This window comes from Gobio gobio (genome assembly GCF_949357685.1).
Source record: "Gobio gobio genome assembly, chromosome: 24".
Taxonomy (NCBI): Eukaryota; Metazoa; Chordata; class Actinopteri; order Cypriniformes; family Gobionidae; genus Gobio; species Gobio gobio.
Genome location: NC_137120.1, coordinates 1,616,986 through 1,623,120, shown reverse-complemented (window position 1 = coordinate 1,623,120; position 6,135 = coordinate 1,616,986).

The following is a 6,135-nucleotide window of genomic DNA, read 5'->3' as shown; positions in this document are numbered from 1 at the left end:
TTAACACGATTACTCATTGACTTTTGGAAACACATTTATTCAACATTTGTTAGTGTGGTTTTCCAGTGGATAAATAGATAGACAGACAGACAGACAGACAGACAGACAGACAGGATAGATAGATAGACAGACAGACAGACAGACAGACAGACAGACAGACAGACAGACAGGATAGATAGATAGATAGATAGATAGATAGACAGACAGACAGACAGACAGACAGACAGACAGACAGACAGACAGACAGACAGACAGACAGACAGACAGACAGACAGACAGACAGACAGACAGACAGACAGACAGACAGACAGATAGACAGATAGATAGATAGATAGATAGATAGATAGATAGATAGATAGATAGATAGATAGATAGATAGATAGATAGATAGATAGATTTTAACCCCCAGCAACCCATCCGCTGGGTTAAAACAACCCATTCTCTGGGTGTCAGGGTGCCGGTCTGATCTGCTTTAGGCTTGTTTGTGTTTGTCTGGACCTCTGGTTATTTGTGTTGCCATGTGCTCTGTCTATTGTTACTCCGCCCCTCTGGTTACCTTGTTATCTTGTCATCTCATTATAGCTCACACCTGTTCGTTTGCCACCCTTTATATTCCCCTCTTGTTTTCTGTCCTGTGCCAGATCGAGTCTCTGCTCTGCTGAGTTACCTGGCTCTTGTCTATGGTCACTGAGACTTAGCTCTTACTTCTGCTACAGTTTTAGTCTTAGTCTAGTCTTGAGTTCCTGTCTACTTTCTTCAGTTTTGGTTATTTCTTTATTTTTCCCTGTTTTCCTAAACTAGTTTTTTGAGCTCCCGTCTGGCTAGTTTTAGTTTTTTCCCCTGTCCTTTTGTTTTTGCTCCCAGCTCCCCTGTCTGCTTAGGCTGCCAGATCCAGGCCTTCCTCCTTTTTGGATCTTCCCTGTTTGCCACAGGATTTCAGCCTCCGCTGCCAGGACCAAACCTCCACTCTCCAGTGTTGCAGCTCGGCCTGCTCTGCCATTCCCTCTGAGAACCCTTTCTCCAACGCCCCCTGTTGGGTCGATATAGTAGTACTCCCTTGTACCTGTCTGGCATCATCCCGGTTTCCTCTTCTGACCGTGGACTCCCTTTTCTCTGTGTTCCTGATTTTGTCTGCTTTTGTCATTTAATAAACAGTTATTCCCGCAACTGGTTCCTCCTCTTTTACCATCCTGACACTGGGTTTATCCATTTTAAACCCAACTTGGGTTGTTTTTAACCCATGCTGGGAAACCTTGTGTCCTCCATCATGTGGATGTTCCTTTGACACGTTCCACCTACCTCAGCATTGTTGAGGCGAGTTTGAGGCGTTGACTTGGCCTCCAAATTCACCAGATCTCAATCCAATCGAGCATCTGTGGGATGAGCTGAACAAACAAGCCCGATCCATGGAGGCCCCGCCTCGCAACTTACAGGACTTTAAGGATCTGCTGCTAACATCTTGGTGCCAGATCCCACAGCACACCTTCAGGGGTCTAGAGGAGGTCATCAGAGACGGGTCAGGGGACCAACACAATATTAGGTCATAATGTTATGCCTGATCGGTGTATAATGAGGTCACATGACAGCACTACTTCTGCACATAATGTTTTAAAATAACAGGCCGTGTCCAGTTTATACCACACACACCGTAAACACTCACACACAGCGCTGACAGACGCAGTGTCATCCGGTTTTCCTGACACACACCTGGACACACTCGCACCTGTGGAGGAGATGAACACGTCAGGTGATTTCTGACACACAGAGGTGTGTTGATGTTGCTGAGTGTTTAGCGCTCAGGGCTGTGTGTGTGTGTTCATATCCGCCGCTGATGAGAGACGCTTAAACGTGATCCTCCTTCAAAGATTCCCAAACACTCTGTGTGTGTGTGTGTGTGAGTGGGCCGCGCTTCACTCGCGGAGACGGCTGCCATTGGAGACGCTTGCTTCCCGTCACACGCGTGTCTTCGGCCAGATGATGATGATGATGATGATGATGAGGATGATGATGATGAGGATGATGATGACAGCGGTTTGGACGCAGCTCTCGTACCTCATGTCACAACAACTGAAGAGCTTCACGTCCCAGCGCTGACGTCAACATGATGAGAGACTCCTGAGTGTGTCTGTCTCTCGTGTTCAGGAGATTAAGACAGACAGACGGACGGACGGACGGACAGATAGACAGATAGATAGATAGATAGATAGATAGATAGATAGATAGATAGATAGATAGATAGATAGATAGATAGATAGATAGATAGATAGATAGATAGATAGATAGATAGATAGATAGATAGATAGATAGATAGATAGATAGATAGATAGATAGATAGACAAAACGGCACAGACGGACAGATGGACAGGAAAAATTACACTCATTCACTGCTATAGGAGAAGACACACACACACACACACACACACACTCATTCACTGCTATAGGAGAAGAAGAATTGGCTAAACTCGTTAAATCATCAAAATCAACAACATGTATGCTCGACCCTATACCGACTATTAAAAGAGATGCTACCAGAGGTCATAGATCCTCTTCTTAATATCATTAATTCATCTTTGTCATTAGGATATGTACCGAAAACTTTTAAGTTGGCTATTATTAAACCACTTATTAAAAAAACGCAACTTGATTCTACAGAATTAGTCAATTATAGACCAATCTCAAATCTACCCTTTCTGTCAGAAACACTAGAAAAGGCAGTGTCCTCACAATTATGCTCCTTTTTTAGAAAGAAATGGTATCTGTGAGGATTTCCAGTCAGGATTTAGAGCGTATCATAGCACTGAGACTGCTCTCATCAGAGTTACAAATTATTTACTCTCATCATCCGATCGTGGCTGTATCTCTCTATTAGTGTTACTCGATCTTAGCGCTGCATTTGATACTATCGAACACAACATTCTTTTGAATAGACTCGAAAATTATGTAGGTATTAGTGGAATTGCTTTATCATGGTTTAAATCACACCTATGTGACCGTTATCAGTTTGTAGCAGTAAATGAAGAGATGTCACACCGAGCACAAGTTCAGTATGGAGTACCGTAGGGCTCAGTGCTAGGACCGCTACTCTTCACCCTGTACATGCTACCACTGGGAGATATCATTAGGAAGCATGGCGTTAGTTTTCATTGTTATGCTGACGATACTCAGCTCTATATTTCTTCACGCCCTGAAGAAATTTACCAATTCACAAGATTAACGGAATGCAGAGCTGATATAAAACATTGGATGACCGGTAATTTCCTGCAACTCAATTCAGAAAAAAAATAATTTTTAATTATTGGACAAAAAAGCTCCACAAGTAGTGACCTAGAATACTGTCTAACACTTGATGCTCTGTCCAGTCCTCTGGTCAGTGAGGAACTTGCGTGTGCTCTTTGATACCAATCTCTCGTTTGAAAGCCACGTTTCTAGCATCTGTAAAACTGCATTCTACCATCTTAAAAATATATCTAAACTACGGCTCATGCTCTCAGTGACAGTGAGTTGATGCGTTCATGAGCTGTAGATTATTGTAATGTTGATGAGCTGTAGATTATTGTAATGTTGATGAGCTGTAGATTATTGTAATGTTGATGAGCTGTAGATTATTGTAATGATGATGAGCTGTAGATTATTGTAATGTTGATGAGCTGTAGATTATTGTAATGTTGATGAGCTGTAGATTATTGTAATGTTGATGAGCTGTAGATTATTGTAATGTTGATGAGCTGTAGATTATTGTAATGTTGATGAGCTGTAGATTATTGTAATGTTGATGAGCTGTAGATTATTGTAATGTTGATGAGCTGTAGATTATTGTAATGTTGATGAGCTGTAGATTATTGTAATGATGATGAGCTGTAGATTATTGTAATGTTGATGAGCTGTAGATTATTGTAATGTTGATGAGCTGTAGATTATTGTAATGTTGATGAGCTGTAGATTATTGTAATGTTCATGAGCTGTAGATTATTGTAATGTTGATGAGCTGTAGATTATTGTAATGTTGATGAGCTGTAGATTATTGTAATGTTGATGAGCTGTAGATTATTGTAATGTTGATGAGCTGTAGATTATTGTAATGTTGATGAGCTGTAGATTATTGTAATGTTGATGAGCTGTAGATTATTGTAATGTTGATGAGCTGTAGATTATTGTAATGTTGATGAGCTGTAGATTATTGTAATGATGATGAGCTGTAGATTATTGTAATGTTGATGAGCTGTAGATTATTGTAATGTTGATGAGCTGTAGATTATTGTAATGTTGATGAGCTGTAGATTATTGTAATGCTCTACTGGGTGGTTGCCCTGCTCGCTTAATAAATAAACTCCAGCTGGTCCAAAACGCAGCAGCTCCAGTTTTTACTAGAACCAGGAAGTGTGACCATATTAGCCCAGTTCTGTCAACACTGCACTGGCTGCCTATTAAACATTGCATACATTTTAAAATCTTGCTTATTACTTACAAAGCACTAAATGGTTTATCTCCAGTACTTGAGCGAGCTCTTAACACATTATCCTCCATCACGTCTACTGCGGTCTCTAAACTCTGGCCAGTTGATCATACCGAGAATATCCAAATCAACTGCAGGCGGTCGATCCTTTTCCTATTTAGCACCTAAACTCTGGAACTCTTCCTAGCATTGTTCGGGAAGCACACACACTCTGTCAGTTTAAATCTAGACTAAAAACACATCTCTTTACTGTGGCATACACAGTGAAATGATTGTTAGGCTGCATTAACTAGATCAGCCGGAACCGGGAACACTTCCCCTAACACCTGATGTACTCGTGACATCATCAGAAGAACGGCATCTACGCTAATGATAGTCTCTCCATTTTATCCCGAGGTTTACTGCAGTCAGCCGGATCCGGGCCGTATCCAGTTCAGATGCTGGACCTGCGCCCAGAGAAGACCAACACATGACCAACACATGACCAACACAAGACCAACACATGACCAACACATGACCAACACAAGACCAACACAAGACCAACACATGACCAACACATGACCAACACATGACCAACACATGACCAACACATGACCAACACATGACCAACACATGACCAACACAAGACCAACACAAGACCAACACATGACCAACACATGACCAACACATGACCAACACATGACCAACACAAGACCAGCACATGACCAACACAAGACCAACACATGACCAACACATGACCAACACAAGACCAACACATGACCAACACATGACCAACACATGACCAACACATGACCAACACATGACCAACACATGACCAACACAAGACCAACACATGACCAACACATGACCAACACATGACCAACACATGACCAACACAAGACCAACACATGACCAACACATGACCAACAGATGACCAACACAAGACCAACACATGACCAACACAAGACCAACACATGACCAACACATGACCAACAGATGACCAACACATGACCAACACATGACCAACACATGACCAACACAAGACCAACACATGACCAACACATGACCAACACATGACCAACACAAGACCAACACATGACCAACACAAGACCAACACATGACCAACACAAGACCAACACAAGACCAACAGATGACCAACACATGACCAACACATGACCAACACAAGACCAACACATGACCAACACAAGACCAACACATGACCAACACAAAATGACCAACACATGACCAACACAAGACCAACACATGACCAACACATGACCAACACATGACCAACACATGACCAACACATGACCAACACATGACCAACACAAGACCAACACATGACCAACACAAGACCAACAGATGACCAACACATGACCAACACAAGACCAACACACGACCAACACACGACCAACACAAGACCAACACATGACCAACACATGACCAACACATGACCAACACATGACCAACACACGACCAACACACGACCAACACACGACCAACACAAGACCAACACAAGACCAACACATGACCAACACATGACCAACACATGACCAACACACGACCAACACACGACCAACACAAGACCAACACATGACCAACACATGACCAACACATGACCAACACATGACCAACACAAGACCAACACAAGACCAACACACGACCAACACAAGACCAACACATGACCAACACATGACCAACAC